The following is a 22021-nucleotide window of genomic DNA, read 5'->3' as shown; positions in this document are numbered from 1 at the left end:
TTTTTCAACCTTTGTTAATGATTGTGAAATGCTGCTGCTGTTTGTCCCAAAGGAATGAAGGCACAGCTGTGCTGAAAACGAGACTTCTAGCAACCAGATTGCTTACTTCGAAAAGTCACATATCTAAACAGGGAAACTGTGCAGCGAGTGCACTTTAGTTTCATGTGCCTAGTTAATACACACAGACACAAGGGCAAGAAATGCATTCACTGTACCATACCTCTCATGCCTCTTATCTCCTGGCAAGCTCACTGAGCCAAAAGAGTTTCAAATACTTCAGCGCCCCCCCCCCCCCTCCCCAATAGGGCCAGTAAGGGCTATATAAATCAAACTGATTACATTTTCGTAATTGTTTTGTACAGTTAGAGCACCCACCAAAATCAAAGTGTGAAAACAGCACCCAGGTGCCGGTGGCAAAGAATCTACCCACATCAGGTTCTAAGGTATGATCATATGTATGAATCAAATTTGTGCAACCCAAAAAAAAAAAAACACGATGACATTGAAATTCCAAATCAGAAAATTTTTATTGCCATTTATCCAACAGTGGACACTGAAAACAATTGAGATAATGCACCAAATCTTCCCATCTTCAGGTTGTCAGCAAAAGTAGACTTTCTTAATCTGAAAAGACATATTGGCAATTAAGTACAAAATGTACTTTAACGTAAACAAGTGTACACACAGAAATCTAGCACATACATTAAGCGACTGATGGAAATCATGGTAGATGCTGGTTTATCAGACAAAACTGGCCTTTAAGCTTTAATCAACTCAACATTGCCGATCTGACGGGGAAAGAGTAGTCATCACTTAAACCAGCAGCTCAGCGCTTTACTTGATGGCAGGGGTTACTTGTTTTTACTTGCTTTACTGGTGGACTAATTTGCTACTGTTTACAATGCACAAAAAGGTCAGAAAAATGTTACTATATTCAATCTATAGTTCATACTGTACATGTAAGAAAGTGGACAGAATAAGCACATTGTGTGCAAGGTTACTGTTGGGACAGCATAGAAGGTAATTGAAAGCAGAAGGAACCTTCCGGCACCAGACCCCTGAAGTGTGACCTTCAAAAACCTATATATAAGAAAAAAAATGTTTTACATTGTAAAGAAAAAGTCTGCATACCAAGTAGATTGAGATATTTATCGCAAGAGGTCAACCAGTTTCTTAATACTGCACACATTCCAGTGATGCGCACCACCAGCTGCTTTGCTTCAGTACTGTGGGAGACATGTAAAAACAAAAAAACTTCAGATTTAAGGGAAAGCATGACGGAAGCGATACTATCAGAGCCATGGACTGGTTTATCAGACAAAACTGGCTTTAAGCAATAATCACATCAACATTGCCGATCTGACGGGGAAAGAGAAGTCATCACTTAAACCAATGGCTCATTCAAACTGTTTTTCCTTCTCTACACAAGTATCATACATTAAATTTCTGACGTCGGTTGTGTCAGATTTTTGCAGCAACTAGAACTATGCACCACTTGGTGAACAACTGGGCGTGAACTCTGACGAGTAGGACCCGGCGTTCAGGGGAGAAGCCCCTACTTACTACTAGTTTTCAAAAGTCTCGATCTGGGGGTAAATCCTTTCCTACATGCCCCCCTCCCCCCGTTCAGGAAACCCTGTCTAAAGTGTGGAGATCTTTCCCCTTTGGGAATCTTCTTAAACCAACCTTTTCGGCAAGTATTCTCTGATGACACCAACCTTTTCGGCAAGTATTCTCCGATGACGTGCTAATCTGCCTACCAGCACGGAAATGCACCTTCAGGGAGGGGATTTCAGCACTTTATAAATTATAAACTAAAGATTGATCGTAATGGACTCCTTGCTTGGGAAAGTCTATCCCTTCCTCAGAGGAGTCAATCTCCAACTCATGCCACTGAGTTTGTTCACCTAGTCTCTTCTGACCCCTCAAACGTACCCAGTCGTTGTTCCTCCTCGTGGGTTTCTTCCTTCTCCTGCGGTTCAGGTGTCATAGGAGGTCAAAAATCCAACAAAAGTTCATGCCGCACGCATTCTTCTTGAAGTGCACAAGCTGCTTTCCTTCAGTACCTATAGAGACATTAAAAGAAAAATACCTTTAGATTGAGGAGAAAAGCAAACGATTGAAGCACACATTCTTGTGATGCGCACCACCAGCTGCTTTGCTTCAGTACTGTGGGAGAAATGTAAAAACAAAAAACTTCAGATTGGAGGGAAAGCATAACGGAAGCGATACTATTAAGAGCCATGGACTGGTTTATCAGACAAAACTGGCTATTAAGCATAATCAAATCAACATTGCCGATCTGACGGGGAAAGAGAAGTCATCACTTAAACCAATGGCTCATTCAAACTGTTTTTCCTTCTCTACACAAGTATCATACATTCAATTTCTGATGTCGGTTGTGTCAGATTTGTGCAGCAACTAGAACTATGCACCAACACTGCAAATGTCAGGAGGCAAATCTGGCAGCTGCTGATCTCCTTGTAGAGGTACTGTCAAGAGGTGATGGTATCCGTAATACAGGAGCAAACAAACTTTGACAAGCCAATAGGTCTGGCCCAGACAAGCATGCAACATTCCTTTAAAACCTAGGACTCCTTTTTACTTGGCTGTAAATGTGTGATCCCACAAAATGACGTCAAATCAAAGTGGAACCACTCCCCTAAACTAACGTGCAGCTGGCGAAAACAATGTGAATTAAAATTAAACAGACCAAGGGATAAGGTGAGCTGGCATGTATACAAAGTAAGAAAAATCTTCAGGCTAAACAGTTACAGGCTTCTACATGTGGTCTTATACATTTACCTGCGACAGGTTGATGAGAAAAGGCCAATGTGAGTCGACACCTTGTTTTTAGCCCTCCTATCGCATGCTGCATCTCAATACAGATTGCGAGCTAACTGCGCTTCTGCAGGACCTAAAAGTGAAAAAAGTTAGTTTTGAACGAGAATTGGAAACATAAATCATCTTAAAATCAAAATATCTGCTGGTTTATCAGACAAAACTGGCTGTTGAGCTTAAACAAAACATAGTCGATCTGATGGGGAAAAAAGTTCAGTCATCATTTAAACCAACAACTTTAAAACACAGCAGAAAAAGCAGCTCCAGTGAATATAGTTTCTAAATGAGTATTTGCACAAATGGGCCAAGCAGGATTCAAGCATACTCTGTGGTTGATTGTTATAAGGTATTAAGCTATGAAGAATATCCAGTACAAAAGCCTTTCGCCAACTATGCAGATCAAAGTGAAAAGGTGAAATGCCCCCTCTCCCTTAAGTGAACAAGTGTGTCCCTGCTAATAAAATGTCAAACCTCCACTTTGAACTGTAGCCCCCCCATTACAAGCGACAGTAAAATTATCTTAAAGTGGCAGTACCATTATTGGGAAGAGAGGCCAGGATCAGGCAAAGCCAACAGGTACTACTTTTGTGAGATACTTTGCTGACAAATGCTTTAACCAAAATGCTTTGATGCTGTACAACATAGGTTGAGGTAATGGCCACCACAAACCCCAACTTCCAGGAGAGAAACTGAAGGGGACTTGAATGTAGGGATTCAGGCGCCATCAGCCCGGTGAGGACTAATTAAGACCAGTAGGCACTCTAAGCGGTATAGCTCTTGACACCCTCCGTGAAAGCCTTCACAACCCAACTCTAAAGAGGGAGGGGTGTTCCCAATTTTGCAGTAGCCAGACTGCTGCCAAGTGCTACACTTTCTTTTGCAAGAATCAACCAATACGGCCATGTATATATAGTAGGCTTTAGAGGGCCCAGAGTTTCGTATAGACTGGTGAGGAAATCTTTTTCGTTGAGGTAAAATGGACATTTATTGGCAAGGGGTACCCGAAATCTAGGACCTGCAGTGCAAAAACACATGGTTTAGCAGACTGATATCCAAATGTCCAACTTGGCCTTGCCTCTGGGTGAGATCTGTCTAAGCAGCAGCCACTAGTGAGTGCTGAGTCCAGGAGAATATCAGAGCTGTCTGAACGGTGGTTATAGAACATGGAGGCGAAGTTTGGTCATTTTACAATAAGGTGAACACTTATGAGGCACTCAAAAGCTAAAAGTACCTGTAAATATATCTCAGGGAGGAGTCCACTGAAAGATTAGTTGAGGACTCTTGCTAAGCATGTTTTTCCCTGAGCTGGGACAGCTCTGGGGGCACAATACACCCTGTTTTTAGGTCTTGCCTATGCAGTGCGCACGCTTGGAATCAATTTGCTTTTTCGCCCAAAAACAAGCACTTTGCATTGCTTTTAATGGCAACGCATGCACATTTGGCGATTCCTTTGCGGGAGCGAGCTTTGGCGACATCCGTTTGCAATTAACTTTTAAACAGATAGTGCCCCTGCTCGCTTCCGCAAGGGAAAAGCTTAGTTTTTTGCTAGTTATTTATTTCCTCTGGCTTATTTGCCTCGGTTTTAGATTCACTTTTAGGCGATCTTTGGTCGACGTTTTAAGAACTCCGCATCTCCTGCTCGCTACAAGATTGCTGTGCTTTATCTACATTTACTTTGCTGAGGATGAACACTTCCCAGCAGTGTTTGTTTGGTTTCATTTTAAACACTCGCCCGCTCCACGATCTTGCTTAATTTATTTTAATGGTAAGGATCGAGTAGGTGATCCATTTTCAAAACATATTGGCGTTATGAACCCTCCCAGTAATTGATATGAAAAGGAACAAATGCATAGCGGTATGTTTAATGTTGACACGTTTGCGGTGCAGGTAAGTAACATTCTGAAAACTGCTCTGTGGCCTTTGTGTGCTTCCTTTATTCAGCTGATTATTTCACTGTGCTTGAGAATGCGGCTTGAAATACCCCAGCAGGATGACTAAATAAATGTAACTAGCCAAGTTACACCCCGTAAACTCTGCTGATGTATATTGAGTGTATTGTGGTTAGGAAATTAGTCACAATGCCTCCTGAACAAATAGTTAATCACCTGCCGCATCTAATCCCATTCATTCTCCACAATTTTTAAGTGACTGAGGAACAATTTATGTCAAATACAATTGTGAACATATTACTAACTACAAGCTGTAGGAAAATGCTGGCAATATAAATTGCTTCGTTTTTGGCGAGTCTCAACACATTTTTTTGTATCTTGCCCTCACCATTTGTTAACTAGTTATTTTTTTCTATCTGCCTTTTAGAAACGCGGCAACTGAAGCACTATGCTCGACATTGCTGTGTTTCCTGCTCAGGTTCTCATGTTTGCTTAGCCTGGAATGCAGGACCTCAAAGCAGAATGCAAGCCTTTAGAAGCATAGCGTTTGAATGCTACTTGACGCGGATTTAATCCTCAGCAGTATTGTTTTATTTTTCCTTTCTGATGAAATATTCAACTGAGTCATGGGCATAGCCAATAGGTATCGCCTTTGGGACCTTACAAGTGTTTAGCCAAAGGCGAGACCTATTGGCTATGTCAATCAGTCATAAGGACTGCCTTGATGAGGACTATCTTCATAGACAAGGTAAATGCTTCCAAAGAAAAAGCTGGTGTGTGAATGGTGGTCATTTAGCGAGTGAAGCTAAACCAGCCACAAATTAAATGCTTTTCCATTTTTGCAACCACTCCATGACATGTTCTTTAGGGGCTACAGTCATGACACCAAAAGATAGTGGCCTCCCAACATAAAATTCCAAGCATAGCTCCAAACCCATTTTGATATTGCTCTACATAATTAGCACGAACTGGCAGACATGGACAATGACAGGTAAAAATAACAAGGTCACATGCAGTTTTACCTTGCACATCATGGATGGGCACATTCCATGCACGAAACTGGCGAAGCAGTAGCCCTCCATGACATGCTCTTTGCCATAGACCTGGGAAGAGTTGATTGTAAGAGTTAATAAGCAGAATTTAAAAAACTGCTACACAGTATGCACAGCACATGGGTAACGTTGTTGCTGTTTCAGACACAACTGGCAAAAATGCTTCCTTAATCAACAGAGTCGATCTGATGGGGAAAAAAGTTCAGTCATCATGAACAGACAGCAAAGGAACCCAAGACAACAGAACCTTCCATGCATTCAAGTGACAGAAAGGCATGACGGGAGTTATACATGAGGCACATTGAAGAGTATTCGTAGGGCTGCTACGAGCTATGGAATAAGTGGGGAAAAAAATAACACTTCTGAATTTGTAATTGGGCTCTTGAAGCCTGATATTACCCACCTGCACTACAGGAACAGTAATGCGGCCTTGGACTCCATCACGCTCATCTTCTAGTGATAGGCAATGAGAAGCATCTGTCGACGCCTAAAAAGGGGGAGAAAAATATATAATAAGTAATATGAAAAGCAGATAAGTGGATAGACTAACATCTTTAAGGATTTTCAAGTTTATTGAACACAACTACTTTAACCACTAAAACAATAGCGATCTTATGGGAAAATAAGTTCTCATCAAACACGGACAACACAAACAGCAAACATGAACAACTACACGTCTGCGTAGTCTGAATCAGTGTGAAAAGTATGAACGGTAGTTAACACATTTGGTGAACTGGGGGTAAATCCTTTCCTACCTGCCCCCACCCCCTCCTCCCGTTCAAGTGTGTAGATCTTTACCCTTTGGGAAACTTCTTAAAACCAAACTTTTCGGCAAGTATTCTCTGATTACCTGCTATTCTGCCTTCCAGCACTTTATAAATTATGAACTAAAAATTGATAGTAATGGACTCCTTGCTTGGGATAGTCTCAGTTCCCAGCAAAAAGCATAGCTGATCTTTCCTCCTCAAGCTGCACTCCATACACGATTGAAGCCTTCTTTTATGACATGATTGTACCTTCAATGTCATCCGGAGGCGAAGGTCTCGGCGGATAACAAGTCTATCCCTTCCTCAGGGGAGTCAGTCTCCAACTCATGCCACTGAGTGTGTTCACCTAGTCTCTTCCGACCCCTGAAACGTACCCAGTCCTGGTTCCTCTTTATGGGTTTCTTCCTTCTCCTGAGGTTCAGGTGTCATAGGAGGTTAAAAATCCAACAAAAGTTCATGCCGCACGCATTCTTCTTGAAGTGCACAAGCTGCTTCCCTTCAGTACCTATGGAGACATTAAAAGAAAAATACCTTTAGATGGAGGAGAAAAGCATACGATTGAAGCACACATTCTTGTGATGCGCACCACCAGCTTCTTTGCTTCAGTACTGTGGGAGACATGTGAAAAAAAAACTTCAGGTTGAAGGGAAAGCATGACGGAAGCCATACTATCAGAGCCATGGACTGGTTTATCAGACAAAACTGGCTATTAAGCAATAATCAAATCAACATTGCCGATCTGACGGGGAAAGAGAAGTCATCACTTAAACCAATGGCTCATGCAAACGGTTTATCTTTCTCTACAAAAGTATCATACATTCAATTTCTGAAGTCGGTTGTGTCAGATTCCAAGAGTAAATATTTAGCTACTAAAGCATTGCACCAATATCGCGACTGGCAATCGAGAGGCAAATCTGGCGACCTCCTGTAGGGTTAGGATTGGTCTCAGTGAGCATGTCCATTTAACTGGGGGTAAAAATGTGAGGGCCCGGAAAGGGTGCAGGAGTCTATGCATGTTAGAAATGGGTACAGTCAAGAGGTGATGGATCAGTGAGTAATACAATAGTAAACAAACATTGAAAGGCCAATAGGTCTGGCCCCGGCAACCACGAGACACTTTCAGAACATAGGACTCCTTTTCACATGTGATCTGAAAAAATGCCATCAAATCACAACTGAACCACTTCCCCTCACCAACATATGACTGGCAAAAAAAAATGTGAATTCAAATTAAAACAAACCAAGGGATGAGGAGCGCTGACAAATATTTACACATTTTAACATAGTCAGGCTACACTACCACAATCACAGGCTTCTAAGTGGGGTTTTATACATACCTTTGACAGATTTAATTGTCAACAGGTCAATGTGAGTAGACTCGTTTATACCTCCCCATCGCATGACAACCTAATACAGAGGATGGAGAGCTCCCTGCGCCTCTGCAGGACCTGAAAAGGGGGAAAACTGGTCAGTTTTGAACAAAAATTGGAATCTGGTAATCTTAAAATCAAAATATCTGCTGGTTTATCAGACAAAACTGGCTGTTGAGCTTAAACAAAATCAACATAGTCGATCTGATGGGGAAAAAAGTTCAGTCATCATTTAAACCAACAACTTTGGAACAAATAGTAAACATTCACGGATTTTTCTCTTACATGCAATGACAAATGTGGCATTCAATCATTGGTGGGGGAGCTATTCCCTAGCTTTTCAGGATTTAAAGGGTAGACTCTTTCAGATAGTGAGTTGACGCATGGCAAGATGCACCGAAATCACATCTTTACTACCATTGATGGGTACAATGCAATCAGTCAGAAAAGTTGCACTCAGAGTGGCCATAGCTGCTGTACTTTATACTGGTGTGATGTTGACTAAGTGGCTACTAAGGGCCCATTCGACGCCTGGTGGGCTCATCGGATCCCTGCCCTCACCACATCTTCTACAGAGCTACCTTCGCACCAGAGCAACGATGTGCCATCACCTGCTCCATCGAGACGCCACCTTCCCTGACAACTGGACACACACCGACATAAACTCCCTGTGGACCCCCGGGACCTCAAGAACTTCAGGACCATCTCCTTGCTCTCCTTCCCAGCCAAGGTAATCGAAAAAGTCATCAACGCCCAGCTTGCTGATTTCATTTAAACAAACCACGTACTGGACTTCTCCCAATCTGGTTTCCAAAGCAAATCTGGTTTCCGAAGCAACCTCAGCACTGAGGCGTCTTACTCGCCGCCACCAATATCCACTCCCCCTCCTCGACCAAGGCAAAACTTGAGCTCTTATCCTCCGGGCAGTCTCTGCAGCCTTCGACACACCCCACTGTACCTTAAGCAGAAGACTCCACAACTGCAGCATCTGCGACAAAGCCCCGATCTGGATCTGCCCCTTCACAGACCGAACACAGCAGTTCAGATACCACCATACATCCCAGAACCTACAGAGATCAGCTGCAGAGTACCCAAGGTCTCCTCCCTGAGCCCCACTCGTAAACTGCTACATGGCATCACATGCAGCAAACGTTAGGAACCGCTGACTCAAGTTTCCAACACCGGGGCTTATCCTCTCCCGCACCAACTAATCCAGTCGCCAAGAACTACCACAAAGTTATGAAAGCAGTCACCACCTGGATATACGAGAGCTTCCTGAAGATCAACTCAGACAAGACTGAAGTCCTCATCCTGGGATCCACACCCTTCTGCTTGGAACTCCTGGTGGGCAGCATCACTAAACACACACGGACCAAGCACAAAACCGTGGAATCATACTGTACACCTTGTTCATAATGAGCCAACAGATCAACGATGTTTCCTCGTCATGCTTCAACACGCTTCGCCTGCTCCACAAGACCTTCAGATGGATCCCATCTGAATCCAGGGAGACTGTCAACCAAGCCCTCAGCAGCGGACTACTACTGTAACGACCTCTACACCAGGGTTTAAAAGCTCAGTTGCCATGGCAGCGCTTGTTAGAAGGGGCACATTCTTTAGTCATGTTATGGAGATGTGTACCCCATCCCTTGAGAGGAATTTGTGATAAGTTACCTGTAGTACTGGACCTGCAGAGAGCAGTAAGCCTTTGCTTGCATCAACACCATATCCCCCCCAGTGACCCTCTGGCTTGGACCAATAATAGTTAATCACTCTAGCTAGGTGTGAATATCAAGCCTCGTATGGGGGCCAATGGCATTACAGAACGTGTATGTGAACATCAGGCACAAGAGGATTTAAATTTTCACTCCACTTAATGGGAGAAGCTAAATCAACCACAAATTAAATGTGAGCCTATTTTAGAAACCACTCCTTAACTGGTCCTTTAGGGGCTACAATCATGACAGCCAAAAGATAGTGGCCTCCCAAAAATAAGATTCCAGGCAAACCTGCTTCAAACCCATTTTTAAATTGCACTACATAATTAGCATGTACTGGCAAACAGAGGGCCAATCCCAGATAAAAATAACCCAAGGTCACACATCCAGTTTTACCTTGTACATCATGGATACTTGGCACATTCAATGGGCGAAACTGGCGAAGCAGTAGCCCTTCATTACATCATGCTCGCGCCGAGACCTAGGAAGAGAGTAGATTGTAAGAGTTAATAAGCAGAATACAACAAATGCACAGTAGGCACAGCATATGGGTAACGTTGTTGCTGTTTCAGATAAAACTGGCAAAAGTGCTTCCAAACTCAACAGAGTCGATCTGATGGGGAAAAAAGTTCAGTCATCATGAACAAACAGCAAAGGAACCCAAGACAACAGAACCTTCCATGCATTTAATTGGCATAGGCGTGATGAGAGGTATACATGAAGCACACTGACGAGCTCTCGAATAAGTGGGAGAAAATACTTCTGCATTGGTAATGGATCTCTTGAAGTCGGATACAGATTTAACAAGACATTACACACCTGTACATCTGCACTACAGGCACAGTATTGTGGGTCTTGGACTCCATCGCGTGCATCTTCTAGTGATCCGTAACAAGAAGCTTCTGTCGATGCCTAAAAGGGGGAAATATTAAAAATATATGTATAAATTAAAGGAAATATACAAGTGGACAAACTAACATCTTTAGGTATATTTTAAAGCTTATCAAACAACTATTGTACCAATAAAACAATAGAGATCTTATGAGAAAAAAGTTCACTCAAACCCGGACAAAACCAGCAAACAACAACAACTACTATTAATATGGTCTGCATATTCTGAAAACATTGTAATTTAACTTTGGGAATAGGGTACATTTTTCTTAAGAAATATTGGTGTGACATGGCCTTTTTGCAAGCCGTCAGTCATTTATAAGTTAGTAACTCGTTTTACTAATAAAAAGGGTAAAGAACCCCAAGCCCCAATCAAGGTCGAACAGTATACTGGCATTTGGCCCATCTTCCAACAGGACCATCGCCATAATAACGCGAGAAGGAGCTATAAAACGTAGGTTGTGTAACCGCAAAACCACCCACTGAGAACAAATGTGCATGGGGGAGAGACTATCAAAAAACATGGTTTTAGGATTATTTTTGAAAGTAATCCGACACAAAACGTATTGATATTGTGTGCATTTGCCTCAGGCAAATATTATGTATGTGTTTAACAAAATAGTAAATATTAAATTATTAGATCTAGAGCAAGGGGGTTCAAACCTTCTCTGTTCAGAAATCTACTTTTGTTCAATGAAACGCACTGAGAGCTACGAACATTCGTGTTGTATTCTCAAATTTTCTATATGAATATTGATTCAATCAAGCAAAAGCTTTCTAATTTAATAAGTTAGGCCGCACACATGTGTGCTACTCCGAGGTAGCTAGAGTAGCTCACGAGCTACCGGCTGGAGACCACTGATCTAGAGTCACGGGTGCACATTGTATTGTAGAATGAAAAATACCCCTACGTTGCCTGAATATTGAGGGGGTCGAACAGATTTCCTGCAGGTTTTTAATCTCTTTAGTCTCCAGCATTGCAATGGCTTCGAAGAATATCAACACTGACGGAATCACACGAGGGCTGTTGCATCCATCACAGGAAGGTTTGACTGAGGTGCTAATCAATTGTCGCTCAGTGAAACAACATTTCGGAATGGATAAGTCGTGTGCGGTGTCGAAAAGGGAGCCAAAACGCGAGGACAAACATTTTAACTTCCGGGTTCCGATAATAGAACCCAACGCTTATGCACCAGCAATTCTAGGGTTATAAGAACACTATGCAAAGCTTCGACTTACCACGCCTACGCAAGACTACAATAACGTGTTTCCTGCACGGCTTCGTTTTTTTGCATCAGGTAAGCAAATACAAGGCCTGGACCATCCACCTCATCCGGTTGAATCTCTCATGCACCATCACTCTTTAACCAAAAGGGGCAAGTAAAGATCCCAGTTATAAACTAAGCAAATGTGGTTTTTATTTAGGACTCATAACTGAAAGCTTTTACAAGCGTAACTGGTTGAGGCGTTCTCTTAACCTAATACGTTTAATGCAAATTAACCAAGTCTCCTTGAGGCATGCTCGTTTTAAAGACATTTGAAGATATTAACTGAAGGGATGAGAGTTTGACCAGTCCCCAGATGAATCACGGGAATGATGAATCGGCATTCTCGTTTGAACTTTGCAGGCGCAGCTGACCTCTAACTCACAGAAAACTGAGCTCGTGCGGGCCTTTGAAATGACCTTTGTGTTACCGGAAGCGCCCCACCCAGCCTGAACAAATAACCCCAATGAGGAGGTTGAGATGGACTCCGCTGGCCTCAGCATACACCCTGCAGCAATCAACAGCAGTGCAGAGAAACTAAAAGTGATACAAATGTCTATGGCCTCTGCCAGCAACTACGTTTACAAATGTCATAGATGGTGGAGCTCGTTTGAAAGACCGCCTTAAAAAAATGTTACACGTGGAAGTACAATTTCCCAACTAAACGTTAACAGTGCGCATCACTGTTCTAGTTTGCACAATTTTAGAACATGTTATGGTAAAACCGTGCATTAACGTACAGAGCAGAGCGCCCACGTGCTGGGTTGGGTGTAGGGGAGGAAAATTGCAAAAAAGTTATGGGTATAGGGGAGGGGCCGACCTCGGCGGGGGGTTTTAAACGGTAACAATCATAACACAGAAAAAAACTGTCAGACAAACAGAAATTGCAGGTTACAGTATGAATGAAAAGCATCAAATGCGACATAGGCACGTACAGGCTGCCAACAATGGGTGTTCACCAACCCAGGTCTCTTACCGACCGGCACGTTCCGCAGAGTTCAAAATATCCCATTAATAAAATCAAAACTACACACCCCCAAGCAAAAAGGTTACGGTTCGAAAGTGTCTAAACAATAGTCGAATTGCCCAAACTACGCTTAAAACAGAAGGATGGCTTGGGATTAAAAGTGGAGAACACTCACCATGCATCCGCCTTCGACCACAGCCTTGCACAAAAGACTGAGGATGACGCTCAACCGGAAGTTACGCCAAGGGGCGATACAAAGCGCAACATCTGAAAAAAGAGTCCAAAACGAGGACAACCTACACAAAGACGGTGATAGGTAACTCAATGTAAATTTCGAGCCGAATCAGTTCAATACAATATAAATAGTTTAAACTATGCAATACTTTCATAACATGCATTTCCAGCGAAATAGGATGGTTGTTGTCTAAAACTAAGTGACAAGGAATTTTAATATAGTTTGTCCAACCCAGGGCTTTCAGTGGGATGAAAAACATGGGGTCTCGAAAAGGGAAGTGGTCTATGTCATCAAGAACGTGGCTTCAAATACCTAAACTAACATCCTAAGCTTCCCAAAGTCTGCCACATGATCAGCATATTGCGTTAAGTCTCTGCGGACTTCTGTTAACGCTGAAACACATATAACACTGTAATGTTAGTTAATGACCACAGACTGCAGGTAAGTAAGGTTCAACTCTGCTTTATTATTAAGTAAATAAAGCTACTCCGAGGAGCGCCGGCCGGCGCTGCCGTCAGTACAATTCTCGGCGCGCTAATGCCCTTGCGCGCGCATCGCCGCCAACATGGCCGCCGCACGTCACGTCTGCGTGACGTGCATAAACTAGAACGCTACATATCTCCCCCTTTTACTGAACCTTAAGCAGTCACTTACACATCATTGTCCAATTCAAAGTCTCGGAATCGGGAGGGCCTTACCACCTGCCTTCCGCTCCTGGTAACCCTGACGGGGTTCCCCAGAGTCCCTTGGTATTGCATTCCAGTTCCTTCCATCTCTTCACTCGCCACTCCATCATCATTCATGCTTCTCCCTGGCTGGTCCATCTCACCCCTTAGACTTTCGCTCGCTTCTTCACCTTCTCGCTCCTTCTCTGCACTTGCACCGCCACTCTGCTCGCTTCTGCCTTGTCCCCCTTCCGTATTCAATTCGTCCACTTCTTCCCATTCCATTCCAGGTTGTTCCCATCTCAATACCTTGTTGCACCGGGCCATGCGGTCCTGAGACCACACGTTGCCGTCGCTCAGCAGGGCCGCTCGATCATACACTTCTTTGACTTGCATGGGCTTGCTATACTTGCTGTCTCCTTTCTTCTGTAGAGTGGCTAGCTTTACTCTCACCCACTCTCCCTTTTCCAAACCTGTCCCTTTCACGTTCCTTCGTTTGTTGTAGTGGTTGGTGTAGATTGTTTGTGCTCTTTCCAGGTTGGCCCGTACCACTGCAGGGGACCACTCGCTGGTGATGACCTTTTCCTTCCAGATCCTGTTGTCATGCGTGAAGGGTTCTCTCCCTCTCAGTATTTGAAACGGGCTGTACCCCATGCCGGTGGGGGTTATTCTGTAGGCCCACACCATGTTCTCTAGTGCTTTCTCCCAGTCTTTGTTGCTGGATATGGCGACTTGTATGGCTCCCATCACTACCCTATTGAAACGCTCCACTAGGCCATTTCCGGCTGGATGGTAAATCGCCGTGTGTTTGATGGTGATGCCGTTTCTTTGCATAAACTGGTTCCACCTTTCCAACGTGAACTGGGGGCCATTATCGCTCAGAATGGACTTGGGGATTCCTTCTCTTGTGAATGTCTCTGACAGAAACTTTAAGATGTTCTCTGTGTCCATGGACTCGTCCACTCTCAGCTCCGGCCACTTAGAGTATCGATTCATGAGTACACACTGTGTGGCCTGGTCATCTAGGACTGGTCCCAAAATATCTATGGATAGTTCTTCCCACGGATTTAAGGGGGGGTCGAACTTCCCTAACGCAGGCCTCAAAGGTTTTAGGGTCTTGTCCGCTCCTTGACATTGTGGACACTCCCTGACATGCCTTTCCGCCCTTATGTCCATGCCTGGCCACCAGTAGTTTTGTTTAGCTCTAGCCTTGAGTTTCCCTATACCTAAGTGGCCCTCGTGCAGCAGGTCCAAGAGCTTGGTGGTGAGGTTCCTTGGGGGGATCACCTTGTCTCCTCTGTAGATGAATACCCCCTCATCTCCTAGCGACAGTTCTTCCCTCACCTCGTAGAATGGCTTCATGCTCTCACTCACGTTCCTTTTGTCTGGCCATCCTTGTACAGTGTGCATTTTCACTTCCTTCATATTCGTGTCCTCCTCATATGCCTCTGTCCATTCTTGCAGGCTGATTAGTTTCTCCTGGTCTTCTACGAGAGCTACCAGCTCCCCTCTGCCTGCAGGGTCTTCCTCCCCTGGTTCCATGGCGGCCGCCCTACTCAAATAGTCAGCTACTCGGTTCCTATTCCCGGGGATGTACTCCACATCATACCTGAACTCGAGTAATTTTAGAGTCATTTTCGATATCCGGGGAGTGGCGCTGGCATGTCCACTGGACGTTAGTACCTTTACCAGCGGCTTGTGATCTGTCCTTATTAGAAATCGGGTGCCCCACAGGAATTGCCGGAATCTTGTCATGGCCCATACCACCGCCAGCATCTCCTTCTCAATCACGCTGTATTTGCTCTCGGTGTCCGTCAATGCCCTGGATGCAAAGCTGATTGTCTCCATCTCACCTCTTCCTCGGTCTTGCATGAGCACGGCCCCCAGGCCCTTGTCACTAGCGTCGGTCGTGAGTACCGTGGCGCCTTGTGGGTCGTATCCTTTAAGTGGGACAGCTCCTGCGACGTCCTTCTTGATAATCTCAAACTCAGTTTGCGCTTCCGGTGACCATTGGAACGCTGTGCTCTCCCTGGTCAGCAACCTCATGTGGTGGGTCTTCGATGCAAAGTGTACCACAAACTTGCTGTAGTACTCCGCCATCCCCAAGAACGACCTGACCTCTTCCTTGTTCTTGGGGGGGAGCTTCTGCAATTGCTTTTACGTTTTCAGCCTTGGGTGTGATGCCCTGTACTCCGATTTCATGTCCTAGGTACGTCACCGATTCCAGGCCCAATCGGCACTTGGACCACTCTGCCGTGAGGCCTTTGTTCTCCAACGTCTGTAGCACTCTTCCCAGCTTCTGGTCGTGGTCCAGTCTGTCACGACCCATCACCAGAATGTCGTCCTGGAAATACTGGACGCCTTTGATGTCTCTGAACAGCTGGTGCATCATTTTCTGAAAGACTGCAGCCGCAGAGGCCAGTCCGAACGGCATGCGGCAGAACCGGTAGCACCCGAACGGGGTGATGAAGGATGTAAGGCTTTTGCTGTCCGGGTGTAGTGCTATCTGATGGTAGGCTGAGGTCAAGTCGATAGTGGAGTACCACCTGACTCCCCTGGTCTTTGCCAACATCTCCTCGATTCTAGGGAGGGGAAACTTCTCCACGACAATGTTCTTGTTCAGTTCTCTCAAATCCACACAGAGCCTGACCTTCCCGTTGGGTTTCATGACTACCACTAAGGGCGCCAGCCATTCTGCGCAGGTGATCGGTTCGATTATGCCCTTCCTTTCCAATTCTTGGAGCTCCGTCTGGACTGCCTCTCTTACTGCTATGGGCACGTTCCTCACCTTGTGGACTACAGGGGTGGCTCCTTCCTTGAGCACGATCTTGTGTTGGAATTTTTCCATCTTTCCCACTGTGCCTCCAAACACTCTTGGGAAGTTCTCCTTCCATTTCTTTAGATCGGGCCACTCCTCCGGTTCCGTGAGCAATATTTGTTCCTTCCCTCCTGGGTCCAATTTAATTCCTAGGTCGCCTTGGTCTAGCCACCCCAAGACGGAGGGTCCCTTCTCCGCAATGTACAGCTTGCACCATGCTGATCGGCCCCTGAACTCGAACATCAAGCGTCGGAACCCCACCATCGGGATACGGTCGCCATTGAATGTGACCGGTCTAATGTCTAGCTTTTCCAACTTCGGGCCCAACTTCGGTCTGAACTCTTCCTCCCACACGGCGCGTTGAACAATAGTGTATGGGGATCCTGTGTCCGCCACAACGCTGATGGTGATTCCGCCCATTGACATTTCCAGTACGGGTTTGGTCGACCTCTTCCCTTCCACGCACAGTACCTGGTCGTAGATGCATAAGACGGTGACCACATCTTCCTCCGCGATCTCCTCTAGATCTTCCTCGCCTTGGTCGACACACTCCACCATACTTTTGGATAGCTTCTTCCGGCACACTTTCTCGTAATGACCCGTGATGCCGCAGTGCAGGCACTTGGCCCGGAACGCCGGACATCTTCTATCGTGTGCCTCATGAGACCAGCTTCCGCACCTGTAGCACGTTTTCTTGCTGACGTTGCTTGGTTGCTTTCCTTGCGACCCTGAGTTTCCCTGACATCTGTTGGCTCCTTTGGGAGTTGGATTCTTGACCCTCTGGTCTCTGCGGTGATCTTCCTCTTGTACCCTGTTCACCATTGTTGGGGTCGCTGCCTCTTTCTTGGTTGCGTCCGCGCATCTCCGTGCGAGTTCCGCCCTTTTTACGATGACCAAGACGTCCTTGAGCGTGGTGTCACCCCCGGTGTGTCCTGCCTTGTCCTGGTGATTCGTCTCGTCGGCAGGGCAGTGTAGGGTAAACCTTATCTGGGTCTGGATGGGCCGGCTGGATGTGTCTGGTTCTTTCTTTTTTTCTCTTGTGGCTGCCCACGTGGGGGATCTGCTTTTTTTTTTTTTCTATTGTGGTCGTCTGGATGGTCCCTCCCGACCTCGTCGCCACTGTAATGTTAGTTAATGACCACAGACTGCAGGTAAGTAAGGTTCAACTCTGCTTTATTATTAAGTAAATAAAGCTACTCCGAAGAGCGCCGGCCGGCGCTGCCGTCAGTACAATTCTCGGCACGCTAATGCCCTTGCGCGCGCATCGCCGCCAACATGGCCGCCGCACGTCACGTCTGCGTGACGTGCATAAACTAGAACGCTACAAACACAACAATGACACAAGGCAGAACTATTGGTTCTGGCAATGCTATTAGCTGCATAAGATAATGAGTCAACGATTTAGGTGGGAGACCTCCGATTTTTGAAGCTTTATTTTGTCTGTCTCCCTCTTGAAATTGCCTCTGCTTCCACAGACGTCGAAAAGGGAAATCCATTCTCCCATGTTTTTTATTTTTTTCAATCTCACACTTTCTTCTAAAATGTTGGCATGTATGTCATGTGTTTGTGTAATGAACATGTTTCAATTCTGCAAATATGAGAAGTTTATGAATTAAACATGACTATGGTCTCTATCACTCCCCCTATTTCATTGAGGCGTGTTCCTCTGTAGTCTCTCCATGTTAAACACTTGCACGCTTTTTCTTCCCACATCTTCTTGAAAACCTCCATCTGCATATTTCACACCTCACCTCTTTCTTCTTTAGCTCCCCATTTTCACTCACTCCTGCATGTGTTGTTGTAATACTTTATTTGATACATGTATCATAAAAGTACAAACATAAAAATACATACATACATAATTCCAAGCATTACAGTCGTTAAAAAAGACGTTACATCTTTACAGACGGTTAAAACTAAGGGGAGGATGACATAATTAAAATTCATATTAAGTCATGATCTGTAGACAAATGTGACAAAAGCCTTAACCGAATGATCTAAGCGCTGGCCAAAAACTTGGCGACCCCGCAAACAGTAACCATACAAGTAGTGTTGGAGACAATAATTCGAAGGGCTGATATATAATCCCCGACTCCTAGTTTCCTACAGACTGACTTCAACCATTTATCTCTGGCCTGCTTATATGCTTTGCATGCAAAAAAGAAATGGCCTAGGGATTCTTCCGGGCAGTGGCAACCTGGGCATTTCAAGTCCTCATCCCTCCTAACTTTCCATCCTCCCATGAAGTTTTTAAGAGGGAGAATGCCGTATCTAAGTTTCAGAAATAAAGTTCTGTCTCGAGGGGTCTGTATGAAATCCAAAAAAGGTTCTAGCTTTACAACAAGCTTGTGTGTGAAAAAATTCTCCGTTAATGGACCCCAATTTGGGTTGAGCAAAACCTTGGCCTCTATCCATTCCCAATATAGTTTTTTCACTGTTTGTTTTGGCGGGGGGGATTGAGAGGCCCAGGAATCGCTCAATCCCAAGGATACCACAAGCTTCTTTAGACTGTTTAACCACTTTATTTTGTTTGAAACATTCAGGTTAATTAGTTCATCTAGCACTAGAGCATATTTTGCTAATTCCGGGGTCCTTCTGAGGCGCACCCAAAATAGTAGTGGTCAGAGTTTGACTATATCAGAAATAGATCTCTTACCCAAATCAGCAAATAAAGGTTTTAAAGGGGTTGAGACAGGGAGCGAGACTAGGTCTCGCATAAGCTTGATCTCTGCCACCACCAGTGCTTTAATATTCTCAGCGCCCCAAAGTTCTGATCCATAGACCGCAGAGGCTAACGGCTTTCCCTCATAGACTGCTAGGGCAGGAGCTATTGGTCTACTAACTGTAAGACGTTGATTCTTTAGGATAGCACCGGAAACCCTTTTAAGATTTAAAACCATTTTGCACAAATGGGATTCCCAATTCATTTTGTTGCCAATTCTAACCCCGAGGTAATCAAATTCATCCACTACCTCTAGAGGGGACACATTCAAGGAGAGATAGACCTTCCTATAATTTCTTTTTACGGTCATGACCATTAACTTCGTTTTTGCAGTGTTTACCGTTAACCCACGGTCTTTACAGAACACATTAAAGCGATCAAGAAGTTTTTGCAGGCCTTTGGGGGTTTTGGGCAATAGGAGGGTATCGTCGGCAAAGAGGAGTGTGGATGTTTTCACTCCTGCATGTACTTCCTTGCACCTTTCACTTCTCTCCATCCCCATTACACACATCCACTCACCTGTAAGCACTGCATAGTTTTTAAACTTTGACATACTTGCCAACATTTCAAAACAGAAACGAGGGAGCTAGTGAATGCGAGCCAGGGACTTTATTTTCCCCAATGACTAACATTGCAACAGAGGCAATGTTAGGCGGGAGGCAACAAAAACTAAAATAAATCTATTTTGGTGTTAGGAATCTGGAGCCTCGGTTGGCATGTTTGTTTTCACACTGTCAATATTTAGATAGTGGTGGGTGCACCTCATTCACACACTTTCTTCAATTACAATTGGCACACATAGCTAATGCCCTGAGTTCTTTAGAGATAGGCTAATGAATAGATGAGCATGTATTCTAAACTCGTTTATGACTAGAGCTCCCAGTTTTATGGCATTTTGTTTTTTACATTTTCATCTGTATTTATTTATATTTATTTTGCTAATTGTTTCTGTATTTATCTATATTTATTTTGGGTTTGGTGAAAAAAATATTAATCTTACGCTGGTATATTTCCCCATTTAACCAATAAATATACAGTCATGCGTGAATGGCTGAAGGTTTTAGTGATAAGAACACCTGCAGAAGATAAATCAATGCACTTAAATGAAAAAAGTGCACATTTCAGTATCAACCTTTTGCATATCTGCTCTTGTTTAACTCTCTTTACAAAAATGTCTATCTTTTTTAACCCCGTTACCTATCAATACACACAGTTATTGGTCTGGCAGCCATTGCAGATGGTATTTAGAATCACTCAATAAGCAGCCAATTTCCCTTTTTATTCACATTTACAAATAAATACAGACAAGAATATAAATGTTTTACTGTCTGTGTTTATTAGACCTGGCCCTTTTTGCAGGTTTATCCCCCAACGCTTTGCCTTTTGCCTCCTATTTTTCTGACCCTGTTTTCGTTGGCTATAGGATTCTGGGCACTCCGTTACTGATCAGTGCTAAAGTGCATATGCTCTCTGTGTAAATTGTGAATGTGATTGGTTCTCCATGATTGGCATATTTGATTTACTGGTAAGTCCCTAGTAAAGTACACAGTGTTTGCCTAGGGCCTGTACATCAAATGCTACTAGTGAGATTACGAATCAAGAAGGGCCTTGACTCATTACTCAGAATGGCTGAGTCCAACTAATACTATTAAACAAAACAAGAGCCAATACTGGAGTGTCAATTTCAAGCACTAATAAATTTAAGGTGAAAGCTGCTTTGATTGAAGCAAAAACAACCTATATTCCTTTAACCACAAACAAGTTTATTCTATTTTGTTAAATATACTTTTTTTCTTTTTGAGCACACTATTCGTCGTGCATGGAAAATACAAAATACAAAATACAAAATACACAAGATATTATATACAAAATATACAAACAGATGAATACACAATTTCAAACACACTTGGCCATACATTCATACACAAAGCATTCACAACAACTGTACATAAAGAAACAATGCGTCCGAGCATCGGTCATTCAGTCAGTGGAAAATGTTTCTTTTCATGTTTTTGTGATCTATTATAGTTGTAATTGTCACAAGATGTCTTATTAAACCAAATGAATGCAACAACTGTTACAGAATGAAAATGGTGACCAGATGCGGGACTGAAAACTGGTCGACGCGTTTCAAACCCCTTTCAATTTAGTGGGGGTTCTCCTCAGGACCGGATTGGTTCTGAAAAAATAATAAGAAAGGCTGGCTTAAGCAAATTTGTTCAGGGATTCAATGAGTAGAACAAAGAGGGATCAACTCCCTGTGTCCAACAGCCGCTCCCTACCTTAATCCAATAGTCATAAGAACTCAATCAATGGCAGGCAGGTAAGGATCCAAAGTGAAATTGTATTTCCCAAAAAGAAATGATCACAGCAGCTGTGTGAGGGAAGACAATACAAACGGCTACATTACATATAGTGTCACCCACTCCCCAATCATTCGTTCTGCTCGTGCGTGATGAGGGGGAGGGACAGGGGACGTGTAAACTTACCCGCTGGCGAACAGCTTCGTACTCGCTGCTCCGTCAAATGGTAAACTGGGCAACCGCTCCTGTGCTGCGAAGCGGAGCGAAAAAGGTTGTTAGCTAACTGACGTAGAAAGCGCGGGCATGTTGAATCAAATGAAGGCATAACAACATACCGATGCGGGAGCAAGGCGTCAGTCCTTCTCCTTAGCTGGTGTGCATGGTTCACACTGCTCGAGTCGTCGAGTGAGAGTGCTGCCTCGGTGCTTCCTGGTTGATGATGGAAGCCCGGGGTTGCTGGGACTTGTAGTTCACAGACGGTTTTGCAGAAGCGCAAACCAAATGCTGGAGTGGACTGG

General features: G+C 44.2%; 1 long non-coding RNA gene and 8 other non-coding genes across 9 annotated transcripts; all 9 read right to left on the bottom strand.

Moving 5' to 3' along the window:
* Positions 1-502: 502 nt before the first annotated feature.
* Positions 503-12985, bottom strand: LOC147706189 (uncharacterized). The gene is made up of 11 exons (XR_015297621.1): positions 12936-12985; positions 10457-10549; positions 10034-10118; positions 7887-7997; positions 6924-7054; positions 6186-6269; positions 5753-5833; positions 2806-2917; positions 1936-2066; positions 1132-1226; positions 503-624 (listed from the first exon to the last, which is right to left on the bottom strand). It is a non-coding gene; the product is annotated as an uncharacterized LOC147706189 (long non-coding RNA).
* LOC147706197 (small nucleolar SNORD12/SNORD106) lies at positions 733-823 on the bottom strand. The gene has a single exon (XR_015298755.1). It is a non-coding gene; the product is annotated as a small nucleolar SNORD12/SNORD106 (small nucleolar RNA).
* On the bottom strand, positions 1305-1394 carry LOC147706196 (small nucleolar SNORD12/SNORD106). Its single transcript, XR_015298754.1, has one exon. It is a non-coding gene; the product is annotated as a small nucleolar SNORD12/SNORD106 (small nucleolar RNA).
* LOC147706195 (small nucleolar SNORD12/SNORD106) lies at positions 2248-2337 on the bottom strand. Its single transcript, XR_015298750.1, has one exon. It is a non-coding gene; the product is annotated as a small nucleolar SNORD12/SNORD106 (small nucleolar RNA).
* Positions 2986-3075, bottom strand: LOC147706194 (small nucleolar SNORD12/SNORD106). The gene has a single exon (XR_015298748.1). It is a non-coding gene; the product is annotated as a small nucleolar SNORD12/SNORD106 (small nucleolar RNA).
* LOC147706193 (small nucleolar SNORD12/SNORD106) lies at positions 5914-6006 on the bottom strand. Its single transcript, XR_015298749.1, has one exon. It is a non-coding gene; the product is annotated as a small nucleolar SNORD12/SNORD106 (small nucleolar RNA).
* On the bottom strand, positions 7233-7323 carry LOC147706192 (small nucleolar SNORD12/SNORD106). Its single transcript, XR_015298753.1, has one exon. It is a non-coding gene; the product is annotated as a small nucleolar SNORD12/SNORD106 (small nucleolar RNA).
* On the bottom strand, positions 8068-8161 carry LOC147706191 (small nucleolar SNORD12/SNORD106). Its single transcript, XR_015298747.1, has one exon. It is a non-coding gene; the product is annotated as a small nucleolar SNORD12/SNORD106 (small nucleolar RNA).
* Positions 10197-10289, bottom strand: LOC147706190 (small nucleolar SNORD12/SNORD106). Its single transcript, XR_015298751.1, has one exon. It is a non-coding gene; the product is annotated as a small nucleolar SNORD12/SNORD106 (small nucleolar RNA).
* Positions 12986-22021: the final 9036 nt, after the last annotated feature.

Source organism: Lissotriton vulgaris, chromosome 7 (genome assembly GCF_964263255.1).
Source record: "Lissotriton vulgaris chromosome 7, aLisVul1.2, whole genome shotgun sequence".
NCBI classification, from domain to species: domain Eukaryota; kingdom Metazoa; phylum Chordata; class Amphibia; order Caudata; family Salamandridae; genus Lissotriton; species Lissotriton vulgaris.
This window is presented reverse-complemented; position numbering and strand designations above follow the sequence as displayed.